Source organism: Solanum pennellii, chromosome 11 (genome assembly GCF_001406875.1).
Source record: "Solanum pennellii chromosome 11, SPENNV200".
Taxonomy (NCBI): domain Eukaryota; kingdom Viridiplantae; phylum Streptophyta; class Magnoliopsida; order Solanales; family Solanaceae; genus Solanum; species Solanum pennellii.
The window spans coordinates 19,850,833-19,876,966 of NC_028647.1; the positions used below are offsets into that span (position 1 = coordinate 19,850,833).

At 34.3% G+C, this 26,134-nt stretch overlaps 1 pseudogene; it reads left to right on the plus strand.

Moving 5' to 3' along the window:
* LOC114074721 overlaps nt 1–25,930 on the plus strand; it is a 35,667-nt pseudogene extending 9,737 nt beyond the window's left edge.
* The last annotated feature ends 204 nt before the right edge of the window (nt 25,931–26,134 follow it).

Consider the following 26,134-nt stretch of genomic DNA (forward strand, 5'->3'; position numbering starts at 1 on the left):
ACTAGTTGAGTGCATGTACCTACAACATGAAATACAACATCCCCAATAAGGGATGTTAGTACAAAAGAATGTAAGGAATATTTAAGGTATAATACAACCATATGTGAAATGAGAACTCAACTAAAACGAAATACCAATAGATAGGGATTAGAGACCACCTTTGGTATACTTTTGGAATCGTGCATGTTACAATCTTCTCTTTACCTTTCTGTTTGTCATATTCATTTGAAGTTATATGACACAAATGACTTGCATATCAATGGTAGAAGAGGATGACCCGTGCTAGGAATTTTAACCCCTAGGATGTTGACCTCATAATTTCACAAATTGGGATCTATCTATGCTGGGCTTTCGCCAACCTTTTATACCAATTGCGATCGGCCCATGCAAGGCTTTCACCCCTGAGATGTTCTATACCAATTAGAATCGACCCATGCTAGGCATTTGCCTCTGGGCTTCCACCCATAATTATACAGATTGCTTCACTTAGATAATTTAATCGTTGAGATTTTTGTTTATCAGTTCATGACTCTTTTGAGATTGTTCTTTCAATAATCATAACTCTTCTGAGATTTTTGTTTTGGTGGGCATAGTCATTGTTGAGTCTTAGAACTATGGACCAGTAGTAGAAGACATATGAATATGGACTTGCAATAATAACAATGACATGGGAAGCAAATATGACACCAACGAAATACTTAGGACCTCATATGACTCACTAAGCATGTTGACATCTCAAATTAGAGAACATCAAGTGAAGATATGTACATTCAGCCAAGAGATTTGAACTATATATGATAGCCAAAATACTCACTAATTAATATCAAATACAATGTATATATGATCGTTAAACCAAGGAAGAACGTGGACAATTCAACTTATGGACGGATACATATCCCAAGTAAGTACATATAAAAATGTACAATAGAGCAAGTAGAAATTTTGTGAGGTAACATTACTGTCTAACCTAGTGGGAATAACAACTAATAAAGAGAATATATGACTATGTGAAAAAATGACATTTACCAGGGAATAGAAAGGTGAAACAAGCTGGTTTGATATGGGCAAATTGTATATCAAACATATAAACATATGTACCATGTGCAATCTAGGATCTTTTTGATTTATATAAGGGGAATATATGCCAAGGCTACATTGACAATGAAGTATGCTTAAACCTTGCATGCTAATACTTGGTAGAGTAAGCATGTACGTTTAGTAATAAACTCATATTATAGTACTCACTTTAATGCTCTAGGGAGTAGGAAAGACAACTATGAATCAGTCACTACGAAGGGAACTTAGCAAGTGTACTCTGTAATACAGGTGTTGGATTCATGCCAATGGAATAGAAAATAAAATAGCCTTATATACCTTATTTTCTGACCAATATAACTATCACGATTCAACTAACATTTTTGGAGCTAAATCTACAATATAAGTCATGATTAATCTAATGTTGGAAGCTAATAACATTTAGGCCCTCCAAAAAAAAATAGCTAAACATTTTACGGAATGTAGGACCATACAATCCTTACACAAACGGTGAACCATCACACCCTTCTTCTATACATTAATACAACTTCATACATCCTTTGCAAGGTACCCAAGCTGCCTCCAACAACAATATACATAAGGAAAAAACTATTATTCCCCAAAAATCTTTCAGCATAACAGGAAAATATTTAACCAAAGGATTTATAACCATCGATGAGTTCTTGACAAATTTATACAAAATTCTCCACCCAAAACCTGTATTTATAATGAGGCATAAATGGAAGTAGTATTACCTTGGTTCTAGAAATTCATCCATTAAACTTGTACTTCAAGAACTGTATCTCTCCTTCAAACTTTTACATCAAAAAATGGACAATATTCAAGAACCATAAGGAGTTTTAGGGATGTTAGGTTAATCCAAGAAAGACCAAGAGAGAAACTTAATAAACCTTAAACTTTGCAAGTTAAAAATGAAGATAAAGATTTGATCTTTATCCATTTAAAAAGGAGATGCATTGGCCCACTTACTAGGACAATTTTTGGCCATATATTTTCAAGTAAGTGACCCACATACTAGGCCTTTTATCTTGGCCATTGTGACTTCAATACTTGTTGGGCCTTGCTTCCAATTATACCTCAATTCTTGTCAATTTTGGCTATAATTAATGCAAGAAGGTGATCCACCTACTTGGACTTTTAAATTGGGCCTCCTTGTACTTGAGAATATCGGTCCTTGGCTTTCCATTTCCCCTTATTCTTCTAATCCAACTTGTTCTAGATTAATTCAAGTAGGCTGTAGTGTTTTTGTCCCAATAGCATGGTCAAAAGATTTTTAGTAGGTGATGCACCTACTTGGTTGTTTGGGCGGTCAATAAGTCAAAGTAGGTGATGCACCTACTTATCAACTACTAGTATAATTAAGTCAAGCAAGCACCTCAATATTTTATTTCATTTTATAGACCTTGATACCTTTATCTTAACTACTCATATACATTATGTCAATTTATACTTTAAACTCATATACCACCATTTCAAGTTTAAATACTTCCAATGATTTCAACTTAATTGAGACTCATTAATATCTATAGACAATTCATTTTAAATTGTTCTATTGTCATTAGTCGCATATGAACCGAGTCCATAACTATACGTCAAAGAAATTATAAGCGTCCTATAAATAGAACTAGTATACATAGAATGCGGGGTGTTACACTAACATAATTGCCTATCAGCATCAAAACTTGAAACCATTACAAAGAGCAACTGTATGTAAATACCCAATGGAATAACATGAAACCCAACACTGGAATGTCCAATTTACCAACATAAGAATACTGGTATAAACTCTACCTACTGCCAGCACAATGACCTACCTTACAACTCTCTAGAACCTGAGATGCCATCTCAATAGGAAACATTGGTTAAAAAGAAAGATCTCCCTTTTTGAATTGATACTTACCTCAAAGTTAATTATGTCACTATTGTACTCATGGGAAGACTCTTAGCACCATCATTGTAAATCTCAAGGAATGACTGGTCCAAAACCCTCACATGACATGGGGACATATGTGCCCCGTTTATATTTGATGCTTCGATGCTAACTGGAAAGGAAAAACCAACCCTCTTACCAACCCCTAACTTAACTGCTTATCTGAAGGGAACAATGTGAGTTTATGCCTTACTTAATCTAGAAATCCCAACACATAGTCAAAATGGATGACGAACCATACTTGGGACCTATCAACCCAACTCTCCTCTAAGGATCACCAACTGCACAAAGAAATGCACCTACCTGAGGTGTACCCTTAGAGAAGTAGAGCACTAAATGCACCAAGAAATGCACCTACCTGAGGTGTACCCTTAGAGAAGGTCAGTCCTCCTAACACTGAATACCAAGGAATTGAGGTAGCCAATGACCCTACCATAGTTTGGACTTCGCCTTGACTCTCTGAATGCTAAGGAATGCGTGTGACTTCAAGGTCCATGCCGAATAAGGCCTCTTACAACGAATTATGTTCTTGAAATCTTTCAAATTGAGTTCTTGGAAATTTCTTGATAAGTTATCTTGAATTTTCCTTATCAATTAAGTTTTAATGTAGGTTTCTACTTGGTCAAATTAATATGACCATATCTAGAGGTGTCAAATGGGCATGTCGTGTTAAAATTGAAAATATTTAAATGGGTTGAATAGAAATTGGGTTGGGTCTTGACCTGCCCAAGTTTACTTTGGACTCAAATGGGGGCTAAAATATGTGTTGGGTCTTGACCCGCCCAATTTGACTTGATTAATCTCAATAATTTAACATATTGATATTTAACTTTTATAATCACAATTTGAATTTCTGCTCAGGAATTTTTTGTTAAAAAAGTAATAAATAGATATGTAAATTCTAAAAGATGTTAAATAGATAATAATTCATACCTTTAATATAGAAATATATCTTAATAAAAAGTTTTAAAACAGGTTTAAATTGAAGATTGAATTGGGCTCAACTTAAAATTATCTTCAAATGGGATAAGCTTTAATTGGTTGAGATTGAACCCAATTCAAATTATCTTGAGCCCAACCCGTAAATTTTTGGCGGGTTAAGCGGGTTACCTATGTTTGGTTCATTTTTGACAACCTAATCATATCTCTTAGAATATAAGGAGTTACATGAGCTATAACCTACCCAATTAAAGGTAATTGAATCTACTTTCCAACACCACCAAATTTATTAAGGGTTTTTTTACCTCCAAAAAAACCCTAAATAATTTCCTAACTAATAAAAGGTTCAAACGAATCAGATTTTTATCTTTACTAATGAAAATTTTAATTATTTGCCATACAGATTCCAAGAAAGTAATTCAAGAATCTCAAAAAAGTTTTTTGATCATTTACCTTTGAGATACGGCTTCAAGGTTTCTATTCAAGTTCTTATCAAAGGTTCTCAAGAACCTTGTTCTTCCTATCTAAAACCATTTGTGAACATCATGAGATCTTTTCTGTCACAAATTATGATCCTTGAATTCATGAATTCAATTCAAGGAAAGTCAAGAGTCAAGCCAACAAGTTAAGAGTCAATTCAAGATATAAAAATTCAAGTCAAGAAGTCGAGAGTCAAGTCAAGATAAGTTCTTAAAGTTTTTCAAAAGTCTTTCACAAACGTTTTAACTTGTTTTAAGACTTAAGCTACAAAGTTAAGGATAGTGTTCAGATTTGAAGTTCTTTTCTTCAAAGAAAGTATATATGAACTAAGTATTCCCAAAAACTACAAAATGTTTTTCACATTTCAATAGCAACGGAAAATGAGATTTCCAAAGAGCCTTTGAGAAAGTTTTCAGAAATGAGTAAATGCTTTCACATTTAAGCAAGAGGTGAAACATTGATTTCCAAGATAGCCTTTTAGCTATGTTTTTGACCATTATCTAAATCACAAAAAGAAGTATGTTTTTAAATATAAGAGCTAGTATCATATTTTGGAGTAGTATTGAGCATCGATATGAAGGAGAGTTCAGATAACTCACAACCCCATAAACCATGTAGCCATGATGGGTAGAAATATTTTTTATTTTTCATAATATTCCTTTAGTGATTTTTAGCATAAACTAGTGGATCAACTTAGTGAGTCAAGTCCTATACCCTGACAAGGTATAGGATGGTCTTTGGTAGCATGAGGTGAAGTGTTATATCATAACTAATGCTCTTAAGTGATAGTTGTCGGTAAGAAAAACTCCCACAGAAGTATTTCATATTTTTATATACATTAGAAATATTAGTATTTTTATATACAAACAGAGTTCATATTGTATCTTTGCGTATATACAAAATTATTATTGTATTTCTAAATACACCGTTTAAAATCATATTTCAGCTTTTCTTTATACTACATTTATTTATACAACTTTATATTGAAATCAGTTAAGTTCAATTGAGTTAAGTAAAGCCCAGGTAAGTGTTTCTTTCAGAATTTTTTCCAGCCTATGTTATGGTAAACATTCCAACTCTCTTATTCGTGCATTCAATATACTAATGCAAGTTGGTCTGTATCATATTATAATGCAGATGCAGGTAACGAAGATTGGTATCCAACGCATTTTAATCTAGTGAGCAGCTCAGAGTCATTTGGTGAGCCTTCTTGCCTTCTGAAGGACTCCTTTTATTGCTCCAGTCATATTTCAGTTCATTAGGATGTTGTGAGGTTTGTCCCAATATCCATCTCAGTTATAAAGGCTTCATAGATAGACAGTCAAATGTTATTCCTTTGGGTGTTTTCATTATTATTCATTTGTTTTGGGTTGTCATTTTTGGCCAAGTTGAATGATTAATCTTAAAATATTCACATTCATTTTATTAGTTAGTTCAGTTAAGTGCTACTATCTTTATAATTATGCATATTGTCTTTCGTTCAGTTAACCAAGCCAGGCCAGGGGTTCGCTAGGGGCCAGCAATGGTCTCTAAGTGCTAGCCTCCCCTGGGGTATAGGCTCGGGACACTATTTTCAAGCAAGTTATAGACATCAATCCTAAATAATCAAACTAATTACCCACTCTTATAAATCTCTTTAACAATGTTTCCTCGGCAATGATAACACTGACATTGATCTCTTCCTTGTAGGTGATATTGCCCACTAGAACTATCTTAGGATGTCGGAGGATTTATTGACCATAAAGGTCCCCGTGGTCAAATAATGGACTTGGTGGGGTTCTGCCTAGTTCTCACGAGCTATCCTATGGCTTGTGTGGTGGTCCACAATCTATGAAGGGTCTCGTGGTCCAACTCTGTTGGGAAGAGTAACGACTGAAGTACATGGGTATGTCAACGGGTAGTGGACCCTATCACGGTCTGTGAACGCTGTTATGGTTAACTGGTTTAGGTGAAATTTTTCTGCACTTTTCTAAGTCTGGGTTCTGATGTGTTACATCTCCTTTGTGGATGTAGGTCGATTGAGCGAGCCATGTTAAATTTTGTGTCTTTTGGTATATTTCTCATCTATCTTCTTACTCGTGGTATTTACAGGTTTACTATGCTAGCTTCTGCATTAAACCTGTTTATTTCGATCCTAACAAGTTGTGTAATACTTATATGATAATCATGATATTTTTATACGAAAAGATAAAGTAGGGTAAAGTACCCTATTTCCAATAATTTAAAGAATAATTTTGATCCTTTTAACCACAAGTATAATACTATAAATGCGTCAAAATTAAGTGATTCAAACATGATTTATTATTTTTTTCTATCTCCGAAATCATAATTTATGGCATGTGGTCAAACTTACTATCATCATAAGATATTCAAATACTCTTTAAGTTTCATTATGTTTTTTTCTTATATGAAAAGTTAAAATGTTTATTTTGATTTATTTATTTTAGTAATATAAAAAAATATTATATAGTATTAAAAATGCCTATATTAGGTACGAATTATTAGTTTCATCTCTAAACTGGTGATTAACTTAAAAAATATAAATTTACTTGACTAACTGAACTTAAATGTAGCACTAAATATGAAACATGAGTAAAATATACCCCTAAATTATTATCAAATTTAGGGGTGAATCTAACATTTCTCTCGATTTTTTTATCAAGAGTCTCATGCTTCGACAAGAGTTTGAGGCAATTTGCTATGTCATGCAACAAATCGGGGGTGCATCCATGTTTAGTTAGTTAAGTAGATAAATATTTGTAAGGTTGTCAATTTTGTGAAGCATCAAGAAAAAAAAGTTGGGAATCAAACCTATAAATGCATTAACATTATAGTGATTAACTTATTAACTAGCCAGTACTAATATTTATGCATGAACTTTATAAGAGTTCAATGACAGGTAATAAGTAGAACAGAATTCAAATTATTAATATTACATACAAAACCAAAAGCATAAAAGCTTCTGGTTCGGTACGATACTATTCTTACTCAGCAAGATGCTGTAAAAGATTATCAAACAGTAATTTAAAGAGTTGTGACCATGTTGATGATTTTTATTTCAAAAATGTTCAAGTGAGTGGTCTTGATGGTGAAGTCCCGATCGAATTTCCATGTTCAAGGAGCTTGTGGTGTTTGATTCAGACCATATATCGAGACAGTAATATGATGTACTGTTTATATGGTCTAAATCAAACACCACAAGCTCCTTTAACATTGAAATTCGATCGGGACTTCACCATTAAAACCACTCACTGGATCACTTTTTAAAAACAAAGCACTAATATGATCACAACTCTTTAAATCACTGCTTGATAATCTTATACATCTATTTTTGTTGAGTAAGAACAATATTTAATAACAACATTACATGAATTAGACAAACGATTAAAGTGAGAGTTAGTTATCTGGATGGTCACCCAATTTAGGATAAATGATAATCGTAGTCTCCCGAAGATTATCATTTACCATAAGGTAATTGACAATATAAATAACTAACACTCACTTAAATCATAATTTGAATAATGCAATCTTGTCATTATAGGGCTACATTGTTAGCAAGATTATTATTATTTCAAAGGATTTAGTTACTATGATCCAAAGTAAAACATTTAACATGTGATATTTATTCTACTTTGTCATCCAACTTGGTGACCAAGTATTGCCTAACTTGGTGCCAAAGTATTGTCTTAGTTGGCGCAAAACTGTTGCCTTCACTTGGTTACCAAAGTAAGTCAGTTATTAACATCCTTATCACCTCTATATAAAGAAATTGTGATTTCACTTAGAGAGAACTAAGTGAGAACAAATTACCAAAAAAACATAGAAGACACTTTTCTTTCAAACACATTCTTTCAATTGTCTTTTTGGGTATTTATATTTTGTTGATTTTTGTATCCTCTAATTAATTATAGAATACTTGTTCAATTATGGGGAAACATTTTACACTGTTGATACTTTCTTAGGATAGTGTCTAGCAGGACTCATGTATTACATATATTACTTAAAATATTATTATAGTTGTATTTATCCTAATTGTTGTATTATTATTTCGATATTATAATTTCCCCATCTATTATATATTTCCAACAATCTAACAAATTATAACAAATAATATGTCTTTATTTTACTAATAATATTTATAATGGTGCTACCATAGTGACTACAATTCCACTCATGGTATCAGAAGTTATGGTACAACAAACTACATAAATGAGTCATTCAAAGCAAAGGAATAAATACTGCAAGCAAACTTAGTACAAGACCAAAGTAGTAACAGCAAAAGGTATGTTAATAAATCTAATGGTTACAAGCCTTATAGTCCCGATTTTAACCAAGTTTACTTGTGGAAAACCAGGTCATCATGTCGCATAGTTTACGAGGAGAATAAAAAATGACAAAGAAAAGGGTTATCCTCACAAGACAAATTTAGCTGAAAGAGATGAATGTCACGCCCTAGACTACACACCCTAGACGGGACTGACACTCGATGCCCATTGCTCACATAGTTTATGATTATTTATGTGCATTGATTATGCTTATGACTTATGTTTTTATCTCTTATGCTTATGGGTTATGTCTTAGGTTGACTAATACATTTTTGTACCAACGCATACTCTTTCCTACATTTCATATCTAAATGAAGGGTCTAGCGATATCGACTTCCATCCCGGTGGCTAGGATCATAGTAGAGAAAAAATTGAAGATTGGTATGTCCTCATAGTATTCGAGGATTTTACTCATATTTGCTCAATCTTTCATTTTATGTTTTGAACTATTGTGTGGGTTTTGTCCCAAGATTATTCATATTTTAGATGTTTTTACACAAAGTGTAACAAACTTCTGCTTTGATTTACAAAGGATTTGATATTATTGAAAATATATTAAATGTGCGCTAAATTTAATAAACTTATGTTATGAAAGCTAAGTTGCTTGTATGTGGTCCCTACATGTCTTGTACACCATGTTAAATATAAGGTGTACCCCTGGATCGTGATTTTATAGCCCCAGATGATCAAGGAAGAAATGACTTCCAATTGTCTTTATGGGACTTTATCTCTCAAGCGAATGCCCTTGTGCTATACAACACATCAGTCACTTCCCAACCATACATGTTATAACTATTTACTGATATGATAGATGAATCTATGGAAGTATTCATGGATGACTTCTCGGGTTTTGGGGATTCATTTAAACAGTTCTAGAAGCACTTAGAGTTGTTACTTTAAAGATGTGTTGATTCAAACTTGGTTCTTAATTTGGAGAAATGTTATTTTATGGTTAAGGAAGGAATTGTGATTTGACACAAAAATTTTGAGAAAGTATCGAAGTAAATTAGGACAAAATCCAAGTGATTCATAAGTAACCTCCCAAATATCAGTGAAGGAAATGAGCAGTTTCCTTGGACATGTGAGATTCTACCAGCGATTCATTAGTGATTTTTCAAAAGTTGTTATTCCAATGTGTCGGTGTCACAACCGAAAGTATAACCTAGGAGTAAGACTGCGTATCAGACCCTGAGAGGCCCTACACAAGCCCCTTAGCATGCATAAACAAGATAATAGAAATTCAAGAGATTTTAAAAGATAAATCACATCATAGAGAGTTCGATAAAAATATAGCAGAAGTTTACATAGTCTCAAAAGCCATCTATTACATCAAGAGTGATCAGGATGTAACCCATACCTTACAGCAATACTGAATAGTAATGACAATACGAAATAGAGACTCCGTGCTCGAAACATGAGGACTTGCCAATCCTCTATATCTACTAAGTGATCCCTAACCACGGAAATGGGAAAGTAAAACGTCGGACCCTATACTTAAGAAATAATGTAGGCAAGAGTATGTGTTAGTACAAAAATGACCCTATACTTAGGAAATAATGTAGGCAAGAGTATGTGTTAGTACAAAAATGTATCAAGTATGATAGAAATGAATAGAGTTATGAAGTCATGCTAAATAGGATCTTTCATGATGATATGCTATAATTCTAGAAGCCCTAGGTCTATTCATAATAATGGAATAAGGAAACTGACTGAATTCTAGGGACCCAATGGGATAAAGGAACCCACTAGCAAAATTCCACATACCTGGCGATGAATTCCACGGAGAAATCTTTCGATTCTGGGCTGGAATAGATGGAAACTTTCCGCGTTCTTGAACTAGGGTTCTTGACATTTTTCTCCTCTCTTTCTTCTAATTTTCTAAGTGTTGATTAATGATTTTTCTTTAGGTAAGTTCTAGTTATTTTTCTAGGCTTAAATAGAATAAAACATCATGATTTTGAGTCTAAATGATGTAGCTTAGGGGACAAATGAACAAGGAAAATATCAAAAGACCCCTGACTTAAACACTCTTGGAATCACTGACAGTCCGAACTGGTCGATCGTCGTTTGTGATTGAGAACTGAATGTTGATTGGCCCATCGACGGAGTCAACTGGCGGACCGTAAGTCGACTGACGGTTCGTACTGGTCGACCGTTCTTCGTTGCTAAAATTGGAAGTTAGCTGGTCAATCGACGGATTCAACTGGCGGTCTGTACTGGTCGACTGTCATTTGCGACTAAGAACTGGGAGTTGACTGGCCCGTCGACTGACGGTCTGTAGTTGGCTCCGTCGATGACACCTACAACTTCTAAAAATCTTCATTTTGTTATGTTTTGGATATAGGGTTTTAAATTAATCCATTCACATACCAAGCAAAAAATGTTTCCTTCGAACAAACACAACCGGAGAAACAATGGAGAGATACTCGGTCGGATAAAAGAATTATCTAAAAAATCGTTCTATTGCTCTTTCATATCATTATGTTCTGTTGGATCCATTTAGTAAGATGGAATAAAGATAGGTTGTGTATCTAGGAGAAGTTCAATAACGCTTTTGGAGGAATATTGGATATACAATCTAGAAACACTTCCAGAAACTCATACACAAAGGGAACCGACTAAAAAGTAGGGGTTTTAGAACCCATATCCCTCACCCTAACGAGATGGTATATGAAACCCTTGAAAATCATCTTTCTACATTTTTGACAAGAAACAAACCGACCATTCGACATAGAAATTCCTCCTTCCCACTCTAGGATAGTCTCAATAAAAGCATAACAAGAAGGAAACCAATACATACCAAGGACATCAATATCTAGAAGACAAATATCTACAAAATCAACATGAGTAGAGATAAGGAAACATGGAAATTTCTATATACTCTATTAGCAACAATAGATTCACTAATAGGAGTAGAGATAGAAAACAGGTCTAACAAAACATCATGAAGAATATCAAACCTCATATCGACATATGGCGTCGCAAAAGATAAGGTATAACTAGGATAAGGCATAACATAAAAATCAAGATGAAAGACTTGCAACATATCGTAAGACACATTAGGAGAACCCTCTTGCTCTCAGAAAGTCTGGAGTGCATGAAATATGTTTTTGCTTTGAGCACTTGAACCTAATCCACTAGGCGGAGGTTTCCTACCTTTGTATCACAACCCTCAAAATAAAATAGGTCAAACTAGAGCTTATTGTATGTGTTATGAGTTAATAATGTGATAAAAGGATGAGAATTAGCATTTGTAGTCAGATTATAGAGTTTGGAAGTCAAACGTCAAGAAATGACCAAGACGTTTGGAAACTAGTCGTTGTGTGTGCTAGTATGCCTTTGCATGTTTTACATGTTTTTTGGTGAATAAATTGATAGGAGATGACTCTAAAATCTAGAGGAACATGTTTAGGGTCGAAATTTCCGGGTAAGAATCCCCAAGGACCACCCTAAGGGTCCTTGAGAAGGACCCAAACCATGAAAAAAATGCCAAAAGGCAGTCCAAAACCACGACCCTCAAACAACGTCATCTATTTTGATTGACGCCCCATCAATTGGGTGCGTGGATCCACACTTACTAGTGAAATATCAAACCCCAAATGAACAGTGTCTAACGAAAATGATGCCCAACAGGATGCCTCGCCGATCAAACGACTGCCAGTAGATGCAACCGTCATTTGACACCGACAACTTTCTGCAGGTGTCTTGACCAAGGTAAGGGTGTTTAAGGAAATTAAACTGAGGTCTTAAATAAGTTCTAGATTTTTATTCTAGTTCTTTTTATGTATTAAAGTTGTTTTATAAACCTAAAACCTAAATTAGACCTCACTTTACCAAATCAAAACCCAAGATCAAATTATGTTCTCTCTAGACTCCACTGAAGTTTGAAGCAAGGTTGAAGCTAGGATTGAAGTTATTCATTTAATTCACCATCAATTTATTGTGAATTCTTTATTAAAGGTATTCTTTATTAAAGGTATGGTTTTTAATCCTTTATTCTTCTTCCACTCAATGGGACAATTCCAAAGGGTTTCTAAAGATTCTTTCAGAACCTTAAAGTCCTATTTTTAATTCTAAGCATGGTTCTTGCATGAAAAGGTTTTATGTGATGTTTTATGTATTAATAAATGTTAATTATTGTTTTAAGATTAAAAACTCTATGAACCTATGTATTTTTTGAATTCCTAATTTTGGCTCTAAAGTGGGTGAATTGATCATAACTTAATCTTATTGAATACAAATGTAGATTGTATTGGGCTATTGAATAATGTATTGATCAATGTTAGAGTTTTTCATAGCTTGATTTATACATTTAATATCTATATTGAGTTTTGATGGCTCATTTATATGAATTATTGGCGTAGTCTTGTATTCATTTTATTATAAGATCTCTTGTTATGTGGATTTGTTGGAAAGGCTAAGGAATAGTGATTATGGATACTGGATTGTGGTGGGTTGACCTAATTTCTTGATTAGCATAGAATTGATATTGAATTTAGATTTATTGGTATGGTCCACTTATGGTGGCGGTGTTTAATTGTTATATGTGATAAACATGGCATTGTCAGCATTATTAAGTGAACTATAGTATGATTATGATATGATATATGTGAAGCGATAAAGTGAGGGTACTCATGTGATGATCTTGTATGAGTACTATAATGATACGATTGAATTTATTGCTCCTCTAGTTGTTGACATATGATGATGAAGGACTAGGGAGAGCCTTTTAGAGAATGATGATGTATCGTATGTGGTAGATTACTTGACCCTACTTGGTACTTGAAAGGTATTTTGAATGAATTAAAGAATGAAAGTTTAGGATCGATAGACCTAAGTTGGTTCCCTTCCTTGAATGAATATATGAGATATTCTAGAGTATGTCTTGAACAAATAGAGCTAATCATGGTGCCCCTTCTTGACAATTCTAGATCCCTAAGTGAATGTGAGACCTTGAATAACATGAAGATGTTAGTGATAACTTTTGGATTGGTAGGTTTAAGGCTCCCTTTAAAGAGTAGTGAAGTGATCCATCCTAGTAGACCTTGGTTGGCTTCCCTAGTGGACCTATCCTTGGAAGAAAAAGTATTATGAGTTGGTAGCACTTACTGATGGTACCTTCTCCAATACACCTACAAAATGAATTACTCTATGGGAAACAGGGCAAAGCACCGAGAGAATATGCTTGTGGTAGTAGCTCTACTTGAGTAGGAGACAGTTGTACAAAAAATCCCTTGATACCTTAACCATGTGCTAACATGGGATGTTTACTAGTTCTACCTTTTTAAATTATAACACCTTCCACGCTGTGGTGTCCTTTATGACACCGGATTCCATACCTAGCTCATTTGGTCTATGTTTCTTAGTGTCTATTCTCATCATATGAGATGTGCATTCTAGTATTGGAGAAGTTCTACACCATGTAGGTAGTTGAATGGGACGCTATTTGTACATGAAGAAGCTAGGTTGAGTTCCCTAGGTCCTCCAAGACCATCATGTGAGGTCCTCTAATTGATTGCCTGTCTTTCAAATAAATCTAATGTATAAGGTTATCTTAGTAAATAATGTCTTATCGAAAAGGTTCTTATCTAAGGTGGATTTAAGGATCACTTAGGTCTGCTTGAAAAGGGTATATGGGCGGTCTCTTCATGTCATACTTAAGTGAGTCTTAAAGTTACTTTTGATTGAGGGTCTAAAGAATTGAAAATGCTTATTTTGTGAATGTTGAATGTCTCTTATATGTGATGGTTGAATTGTATATGTCTTTTAAACTCTTATGATGAAGATTTCTATCAAAAGAGCATGAAAAGTATGTTTTAAAGTAAATCTACATTTTAGCATAACTTTCTTAAATGTTCACCATACTTAGTGCATTCAATGCGCTAATTCCATATATTTTCTATGTCTAAAGGTGTAGGGGCAAGTGAGGATTATTCTTAGAAGTTGAAGCTTGGGAATCACATTCTCTCAAGATTGGTATGTCCTCATATGTACGAGGATATTACTTATGTTAATTTCCTTTTCTAAAAGACTTTGTAATAAACTATAGTTCCTTTTAAAATTGATGTAAGGTTCGTGTCTATGATATTATATGTGTATAAGACAGTGCATGTTGACACTTAGCCTTTCTTATATTCTATAAAGGTTCAGACTATTGTTATAAAAAGTTTTAATTTCACACTAGTTTTCATATATATATATATATGTGTGTGTGTGTGTGTGTGTGTGTGTGTGTGTGTAAGAGAGAGAGATGAATGATGTCTAAGGGCTGTTATAAGACCTATGAGAGGTTGAGTACACAGTTTAGCAACCTGGGGGTGCTCTTGGATCCTTACAAACTTTAAATCTGATCAAGGCTATGAAGTAGTCTTTAGGATTCAAAGTCTCATAAATCCACATATAGTAGAGTCTTGTTCATGAGTGTTGAGAAGTATCCCTTGAATTTACCCTATTGTCTAAGTTTCCTCCTCCACCCTTGGTGTCTAATCCTAGAGATCAGATAAGTATGTTCTTGACCGGTGTATCCGACCTCGTGAAGGAAAAGTGTCATAAGCTAATGTTTCATGGTGATATGACCCTATCTAGGCTTATGGTGTATGGTCAATCTATTGAATAGTTTAAGCTTGGGAGGAGAGGTAGAGATGCTAAGAGGGGAAGAACCAATGAGCAAGGTCAACCTAGGTTTAAGAAGAGAACTCCAAATTAAGATGTTCCTAATGCTCCTAAGGCTAACTATGAGAGGGGTGGTGGTTCCCACATATATGAACCTACTTTCTCAAATTGTGGGAAGAAACATTTTGTGAAGTCTAGCCAGTACTAGTGGGTGTTATGGTTGTGGAAAGGATGATCACTAGGTGAAAGATTGTCCTACTATTGCGGCAAGGGAGAAAGGTCAAGAAAGCTCATAGTGAAGGTACGATTTCTATTCCTCCAAATTGTTGTTGTTTCTATCACTCCCAAGCTAAATCAATTCCAGATGAAGGTCCCGGTAAGTTATGGTTCTCTATTTTGTGTGTTGATGAGTTTTTCCTAAGTGGGGGAGTAGGTGAATAGTTGGGTTGATGAATCATGTCTCTTCTCTTCTCTTCTATTTTATTTTATTTAAGCTTGAGAGTTAGAACTTTAAGCAGCATGTTGCATGTGTTTAGGAGTATAAGTGAAAATGAATTTCATTGATTTCCTTGCATTGTGCATATTTCCATGAGGTTATGTTTATGTGTAAATTGGGTTCATATGATTTTGTCTTGCATATTGTTATGCGTGTATAGTAAATTGCTTATATGTTGCATGAGTGAGCTTGAAGGCATGCTTAACAATGATTTTCTTGAAGTTAATGCATAAATGTGTTTTATGAGATCTTGGCAAAATGTTCTTAGAATTAATGTGATAATATGATGATATGAGGAGAAGGAAGTTACTCCTATGTGAAATGAAAAGGTAGAGTCTTATTGCATTATAAGATGTATTTTGTTCCTACTTTCTTGTTGTCATTTGAGTCCCTTGATTATACGGAGTTGATGTTCCTCCTAGCTATATGTGTTTTTGTATGATGTGGTATAGTTATGAGCTGCTAGTCTTGAGTCTTTATCATTTGAAAGTATTGAAAGTATTTTAGTGTCATTCGAGGATGAATGTTTATCTAAGTGGGAGAGAATGTCACAACCCTCAAAATGAACTAGGTTATAATAGAGACTATCATGTGTGTTATGCGTTAATAAGGTGTTAAAAATATGAATATTAGCATTAGAAGTCAGGTTGTAGAGTTTGGAATTCAAACATCAAAGAACAACCAAGACGTTGGGAAACTAGTCGTTGAGTGCGACTTTGCATGTTTTATGTATTGTTTGATGTCAAAATTGGTAGGAGAGGACTCGAACACCTATAGTAACATGTTTAGGGTGGAAACATCCCGGTACGATTCCCCAAGGACCACCCTAAGGGTCCTTGAGGAGGATCCAAACCTTTGCAAGAAACTGCCAAAAGGCAGTCCAAACCACGACCCTCAAATAACGTCCAGTAGTTCCATCACCGCACCATCAATTGGGTCCTGACTCCACACTTAGTGGTGGCAGATTAGCCCTAAAATACCAGTATCTGACCAAAACGACGCCCAGAAGGATGCCTCATTGATCAAACGACAACCAGTAAATGCAACCGTCATTTGACAACTACAACTTTTTGCATGTGTCTCCTCAACCAAGGTAAGGGTATTTTAGGAAATAAACCAAGGTCATAATTAAGTCCTCGACAGTTAATTTAGGTGTTTTTAGGTATTTTAAGTTAGTTTATAAACCTAAACCTAAGTTAGACCTCACTTTTCAAAATCAAAACTCAAGATCAATTAAGTTTTTCTAGACTCCATTGAAGCTTGAAGGAAGGTTGAATCTAGGATTGAAGATCTTCATTGATTTCTCCATCAATTTCGTGTAAATTCTTCATTAAGGCATGTTGTTTCTTTCTTGATTCCCTTTCCATTAAAGGAGCCAATTCCAAAGGCTTTTCGAAGATTCATTTGAAACCTTAAAGGCCTATTTTGAAGTCTAAGCATGGGGTCTTGCATGAAAAGGTTTTAAGTTAAGCTTTATGGATTGATCAATGTTAATTGAATGTGTTAAGGTCAAAAATTCTATGAACCCATGCATTCTATGAATTCCTAATTTTTGCTCTAAAGTGGGTGAATTGATCATGAGTTAATCTTATTGAATTTATGTGTAGATCGTATTGTGCTATTTAATTGTGCATTGATCAATGTTAGAATTGTTCATAGCATGCTTTAACGAATTGTTGGCCTAGTCTTATATTCACTATTACTGTAAAAGGTCTCTTGATATATGGATTTTTTGGAAAGGCTAGGGAATGGTGATTATGGCTATTTGAAGGTGGTGAATTGACATTATTCCTGTGTTCAACACCGAATTGAGATTCAATACTCAATGATTGGTAAGTTCCACTTATAGTGGCGGTGGTTAATTGTTATATGTTATGTACATGACCTAGTCTGTATTATTAAGTGAACTATTGTATGATCATGATATGGTATATGCAAAGGTATAAAGTGAAGGTACTCATGTGATGATCTTGTATGGATATGGTTGAATGTATTGCTTCTCTAGTTGTTGACATATGATGTATAATGTGTGGTAAAGGACTAGCGAGAGCCTTTAGAAAATGATGATGTATAATGTGTGGTAGACTAGTTGTCCCTACTTGTAACTTGAAAGGTATTAAATGAATGAAAGAATAAAAGTCTAGAATCAGTAGACCTAAGTTAGTGTCCTTCCTTTGAATGATTATATGAGGTATTCTAGAGTATGTCTTGACCGGTAGGCCTAAGCATGGTGCCCCTTCTTGATTAATCTACAACCTTAATTTAATGTGAATCCTTGAATAATGTAAAGAAGGTTAATGATAACTTTTTGATTAGTAGGATTAAGGCGCCCTTTCAAGAGTAGTCAAGTGAATTTTCCTAATAGACATTGTTTGGCAGCCCTAATGGACCCATCCTTAAAAGAAGAAGTATTACGAGTTGGTGAAAAATACTGATGGTACCTTCTCTAACACAAGTAGGGAATGAATTACTCTATAAGAAACAAGTCAAACCACCGAGACGATATGCTTATGGTAGTAGCTCTACTTGAGTAGGAGACTAGAGTACAAACAAGCCCTTGATATCCGTTATGCCAACATGGGATGGTTACTAGTTCTACCTTTGGCAAGTAAAACAACTTCCATTGTGTAGGGTCATTTATGACACCAAATTCCATACCTAGCTCGTGTGGTCTATGTCTGTTAGTGCCTATTCTCATCATATGGTATGTGCATTGTAGTATTGGAGAAGATCTACAACGTGTAGGTAGTGGAATAGGACGCTATCTATACATGGAACGAGTAGGCTTTGATAATGCTAGGATGGGTTCCCTAGGTCCTGCAAGACCATTATGTGAAGTCCTCTAATTGCTTGTTTGTCTTTTAAATGACTCTAATATATAAGGTTCTCTTAGTAAAGAATGTCTAATTGAAAAGGTTCTTATCTAAGGTAGATTTGAGGATAACTTAGGTGTGCTTGAAGAGGGTGTATGGCGACCTCTTCATGTCTTATTCTAGTGAGTTTTAGAGTAAACTTTAGGTAGAGGGTCTAAAGGAATGAAAAGGCTTATTTAGTTAATGTTGAACATCTCTTATATGTGTTGGTTGAATTGTATATGTCTTTTAAACTCTTATGAGGAAGATTTCTATCAAAAGAGCATGAAAAGTATATTTTAAAGTAAATGTCTATTTTAGCATAGCTTTCTTGCATGTTCATGATACTTTGTACATTCAATGTGCTAATTCCACATGTTTTCTAGGTCTACAAGTGTAGGTGGCAAGTGAAGATTATTCTTAGAAGTTAAATCTTGTGAATAGCATTCTCTTAAGATTTGTATGTCCTCATATGTTCGAGGACAAGGCTTATGTTTTGTTTCCTTTTCTAAAAGACTTTATAATAGACTATATTTCCTTTTCAAATTGATGTAAGGGTCGTGACTCTATGATATTATATGTGTCTAAGATGGAGTATGTTGATACTTAATTTTTTCTTAAATTCTATAAAGATTTAGACTACTGTTGTGAAAAATTTTAATTCACCACTGCTTTTCATATATATGCGATGAATGATGTCTAAGGGCTAGTATAAGATCTGTGAGAGGTTGAGTACACAGTGTAGTGACATGGGTGTGCTCTCGGGTTGTTACACTGTTCCCTTAGCCGTAAGTGTTTGACAATCTATTATCTTACAAACACTCTTACCATAACATTCTGTAGCATCTAAGCATTTACCCCCATTCTTCCTTCAACACTTAGCACAAGTAGACAACAAAGATATACTAACATTTCCTCCTTGAGGTTTAGTATTAGAGACATTATATTTGTTCAATCTAGAATGACAACATCCATTGAACCTTGAATGTGAAAAGTAACCATCACCGGTCCTTGCCTTCATTGACTCCTGTAATCTTCCCTTAAGTTTCTGTTCTTCTATTTGTGTAGCATGTACTATTAGACAAGAAATGTATCATTGAGAAGCATAGTGATACGATATTCCTTGACTACTATCTCATACAATTCAAACACAAACTTACTCATCCTTTACCTAGACTCATGTTTCCTTGACGAAGGTTGATGAATGCATGAACCTTTGCCTCCCTCATCTTAAGGGGAAACAACCTATCAAGCAATTCAATCTTAAACTTTTCCCAATTGAGAGGACCCAAATAATCTACCCTCCCTTCCTTCCATTGGTAGAACCAAACATGACCAACACCCTTACATTTGTAACAGAAAAATCCCACATTTTTCACTGGTGTCAATCCCATTATTATCAACACCTTATACACTTCATAAATGAATTCTTGAGGATGTTCTTAACCTTAGAAAAATGAAACTCTGGGGATTTAATTCTAGTGAATTCTTACTCTAGATGTCGTCGTACCCTTATTAGAGTTCAGGAGAACCAACAACTACCTAGTGGATTGAGCCAACACTTTAAAAGCAGCCCTAAACTTTGCATTATTCACTTGCTTGACCAAAGGATCAACTGAAACTTGAGGAGCTTCTTATTCCATATTCTCATTCACATTCCTCCTAACACATGCTTTTCGAGGGGCAATTCCTAAAAATTACTCGATAGGGGTAGGAGAAACGACATATAGAGTTACACTCTATCGCACGACTGAGAGTAATGAAAGAAGTTGATTTTTCCTAATCATTTGATAGCTTCTCATTAATATATATATGACGCTCTTCACACTTATGAACAAGACTCTACTTGACAAGGCTAATGACAAATCATAAGACCTTCCTAAATTTTATGCTCTGAATACTAACTTTGTCATGATCCAAAGTATACCCTTTTTGTAACATGGTGTATACGACACCAAGAGGCCTTACAAAAGCCACTTACAATGCATAAAAAAGATAATAGTCTCAAAATCCATCTATGACATTAATAGTGATTGGGACGTAACCCTTATATCACAATAATACAGAAAATTAGGTATAATAAGAAACGAAGGCGCAGTCCAAGGAATATGAGGACTCACCGATCTTCAACATATATTAAGTGATCCCTAGCCACAGAGATGGAAAATTTGAATGTCAGACCCTACATTTGGGGAAAAAACAATGTAGGGAAGAGTATGTGTTAGTTTAAAATGTACCTTTGATTATAGAAATGCATAGATTTACAAAGTCATGCTAAAAAGGAACTTTTCAAGAAATGCAAATACCAAGTTAAAACCATAAGATAAGAGGTTAGAAAACATTGTTGTAACCATGGTTAATGCAAGTAAAATTCATCTTTGAGTTGAAGTGTGTTCTTACCTGCCAATTGAAGAACCTTAATCTAGTAGGTAAAATTAGATCCTCACATGAGAGTTTGATTTTGATATGTAAGTTAATTTTATAAAATTGATTCCCATACTTAGGATTAGGTTTTTAGGAGTCTAACATCAAGGTACGAGTCCTCAAGGACAAACCAAAGGGGTCCTTGAGGAGGACCCCAAAGCAGTTCCTAAAACTGCCTAAAAGAGTGAGCTACGGATGGGAACTAAGGGGCGTAGGTCCATCCACACCACGTGGGTGAATACCCCAACTGTGAGCTTGAGGCCACCATATAAGGACCAGAAGGATGCAACATGAGTCTACTCACAGACTGTGGGTCCTAGGTCGTGGATCCTTCTTGCAAATTTGCCTAAGTTCAGCCATGGTAAGTTTAATTTTGGTAATTCTTATTTTAATTATTTTATTGTAGCTTAGTTTAATATTGTTGTAGTAATACATTACTTTTTATGAAATCACAAGACTGAAATAATAACCACCTTTTTTCCCACATATTTCTCTCACTAAAACCACTATTGTAGAAGAAAAACATCTTAAGGTTTAAGGTTCAAAGACTTATATTTTAACTCAATTTCATGAGGAATACTCATATTTTATGGTATTTTATCATATATGATAGCTTTCACCCATATAACCCCTTCAAAGTTCAATTTTGAAACTAGTGTTTCTCCAAAAGATTAGGGTTTCACTCACAGTCATGGGTTGTCTTACAAAACATTTCAATGGTTTATTTACGATGAATTATGATTGAATTGATGAATTATTTGGTTTATGATTAACTACCCCAAGAACCCATGAAATCCCCTATTTCCCCAATTTGCATCTTAAGTGTGGGTATTGTTGTATATCGTGAAATTAAATGATTTTATTATGATTATACATGTATTCTTAATTCAATATGTGTTTCTAGGGTGAAATTGATATAGTTAGTATTAGGCTATAAAAGAGGGGATTGAGGGCTTAGATGTGACCTTTAAAGATTGATGACTTTCTTTATGAATTGCTTGAGATTAGAGCACTTGGATATGAATTACTTAAAATTAAATCTCCTACACATGAATTAAGTATATTAGGGCTTATATCATGGATCATGGTTGAGTAATATTGAGTTTGAGCACAAACTAATTGCATTGGCTGAAATGTGATTCTATTCATGTCTAGTGTAGTGAGGGCTGGATATGTTGATTTAATATGATATGTGATCCTTGAATTCAAGATATGAGAATTATGCATGATTGCGATATTATGTACATGTTTTATGAACACTTTTAAAGCGAAGTGTGTATAATGATGATATTATCGTAATGTTATTGAAAGGACAACCTCACACACACTTCATGCATGAATGTAATTATGATGTAACTATGGTGTTGTTGAAACGTTATGATTATATAAACCCTTACACATGGCTAATCATGAAAGTTATATGACTATGATAATCTTGTTGTATTGAATGAAAGGCTATTCGCATGAACACACAGTGAAAATGATATGAAAGGTTTAGTCACATATAAATGATTCTATGGTTGAAAAGCAATTCTCACCTAATGAGCCTAGAAGATATATCCTCATATTTTTGTGGATTAAGTGTTAAGTCACTCTCCCATAAACATGAACTTAAGTCAAGACTCAACATGAACTTAAAGGGAAATATACCTATCACCGAGTGGATATGAATATTAGATAGAAGCTTTTATGCAGTTAGTACGACATCCCAAATGAAAGAATTTATGTCACTTAGTCTGGTATCCAAAATGAAAGAGTTCATGTAAGTTAGTCTGGAATTCCAAATAAAAGAGTTTACATTAGTTAGTCCGGCTTTCTAAATGGATTCCTTTTACGCTAGTCAGCGTTCCCAAAAGAGTTATCTCATAAGATTGAAACCTTTTATCTCAGTAAGTCCGAGTTTCTAGTAACAATCTCCTTATCTTATAACTATATGTCCATGTAGGTCTTCAGCTGGTGGATTCATTTAAGTTAATAAACATCAATTGTACCTTAGGCAAGTAGGAAACCACTTTACGGTGTGGGGCATGACACTGGATTCCATGTATTTCACATGGTCTATGTTTGTGAAGACTATTTCCCTCTATGAACAAGAACATTGCAAGCAGTCCGCCTTCTTTCGGTGTAGGGTTTCATGACACCGGATTCCACACTAGCTCATGTGGTCTATGTCTGTTAGGCCAAGATGTTCCCAGAAGGTAAAATGAAACAAAGGATTTGAACTCTAACTTGGATAACCTAAGGGGTCTAGCTTAGTCTAGGTAGGAGTATGAGACTCTACCTAAGTATTGCACTAGTTAGACTTGAGGGGAGTCTTAGGAGGATGTTCTTATATATGATTATCATATGATAATATATGATATGTACATAATGAACATGCACATTGTTCATAATATATGTTGATTAGTTCACTTATGAGAATGGGTTGGTTTATATTGTTAAAATAAGATGAAATGTATATCTAAATGTTATACTATGTGGAGTTCGATATTGGTTATGGTTTTCTTGTTGGGGATACTTGATTGAGTAAAATTATGGGGCTTTGCTTGGTCATTACACTTGTTGTCTTGTTAAGGATTCATTAGTAGTTGTCTTGCTTATTATGATAAAATTGACTCTTAGTCATGCTTTTGATGTTATTCCTTGATGATAGGGTTGTAATAAATTATGGGTTCAAGTACGTTGGGATACATATTACTTGTTTGAGTTAGTAAGCATGTTGGTTGATTGGTATGACTTGCTTGATTTTGCATTAGACTTTTAAAAGGGTAAAATGACATGTTTTGACTAAATGTCCCTTTTTATCATGTTTTGCTCTTATATGTGTATATGGTCTCATACTTAGTACATGTGGAGTACTAACCCCATTTTCTTCCTTTTTCCAAATATTTTAGGTTCTGGTCGTTGAAGGCTCATTCGAGACGACTTGAAGAAGGCTTGGATATTCTCTATCATCCAAGTGGGTAGGTCCTCACTTTCTGAGGGCGATATCAATATCTTGCCTATGAAGTTCCTTTGTTTTTCTAATACTTCTATGTTCATTCCACTTTCATTGCGTACGACTTGTATAAGCCTATATGTTGCTTCTTTACATTTGTTGCAGGGCTATGCCCAAATTGTGATGATCTTTTAGATGGTATGAGATGAGACAATCTTTGTGACTATCTTTCTATCTTATATATATGTATGTTTAATAAGAGTTGAAGGCTATATAACTTTCCTATACGAAGGATCTATGTATGTATACTCGATACATATCTATTATGTGTATGTAGAAGTCTATATAAACCTCTAAGTAGATGAAATAAAATGTTTTAAATTTTTCCGCATTTTCAATCTATGAATGTAATGACATGAGACTAAGAGGCTAGTCTTAGTCCTCAAATAGGACGACGACGCTGGTTACATCTAGAGGGGGTAAACCTTTCTTATTTTTATCGCAACACATTGATAGTCAGCTTTTACTCTTTATTCCGAAACTTGATAGCTCATAAGTTCACTTCTTGTTGTCTTCATCAGTTTGAAAAAGATGAAATTTTGGTACCAAAGCAGACCTCATGGTTTTGGTACTATCCTGATGTTTCCTTCAACACTGTTTCACCTGCTCAGAAGGTAATTATAAACATTTATGCATCACCTAATCTCATATGTTTCTACATAATTCACTCTTTTCTGATCATAAGTCAATCTAAATTTCACTGTGGAAGTACACAGAACATTTTAAATGGGTCATGTAATCCCTGATTTTTTAGAGGATATATCCTGATCTTGATGTATCATTTGTGTATATTTGTAAATTACTTCTTCGCCATTGTATTAGTTGTTATTGTGTTTAGAGAGTTAGGCGTATGATCTGTTATACAATGGAGGAATTGTTTTGCCTTTTATTCTCTTTCAGATAACCTTAGCTCTCTTTCTCTTCCCTTTTTCCTCCTTGCTAGCAATGGATTATAAGCATTGTTCTACTTTAACTACTAACAACTATTTGATCAATTTCAATGTTGGAATTCAACTTCAAAGGCTCATGCATGACCTTGAAAAAAGTAAGCTGGATTTCTTTTTTTCATGGTTTGTGTGATCACGTATATAAAATCTGGTTGTCACAGAAGTTAGGAAGTTAAATAGAAATATTGTTTTGAATCTACTACTATTTCCTTTTAGACAACCAGACTTGACAAATCCTTGTTAAAAAAATTATGGATTTTCAAAAATTATTGTTATGATAGCATTTTCAAGTGTTCTTAACCTTCTTCGTTTGTAAATTTGTATTTAAGCTGATCATACTAAGGGAAAGGTGACTTATTACTGCTAAGAAAGAAATCATCTAATCTTAATGTTTATGCTAATATGGCCTTGCATATGCATGTCCCATGGTCAAGGGAAGTATCAAATACATATATATTTATGTGTTTACCTGAATTACATCTGGTTTGACTTAACGGTGTGTTCCATGGAATATGTTTAGTTTGCCATCATTTGGTTTCAAATTTTGTCTAATTTTTCCGTTTCTCGAGCAACATGTGTTGAAATAGGACTCTGATTGCTGGATGCGTTTGCAACAACACAAATTGCTATTTATTATTGCAGCAAATGTAGGATTCAATAAGAAAAGGCTAAGAAGCCATTGTTGCTACAGATTGTTTGCACGGTAACATTTGTGATATCCAAGTATTTCTTTTAAATTTAGTTGTAGAAAGTACTGAAAGGATTCTAATAAGGATTTAATGAATATTTTTTTAAATGATTGTGTATTTAATCTATCTTATGTAGGTTTCCATTTTCTGGTTGGGATTGTATATCAGCGGTGATACGATGATGCAGGATGATATGTCAAGGGATATTAAAATCGTGGCCACAAGTCAATTCAATCAATTGAAGTTGATGCGACTTTTTGAATATTAAACTGTTAAATCAAGGGACGTTTTTGCTATTGCTTCTTCAAAGTAAATTGCAATTATATGTTTTTGTGTTATTTATTAGATAATCAAAGAGACATCAATAATGTGGATTATTGATAAAA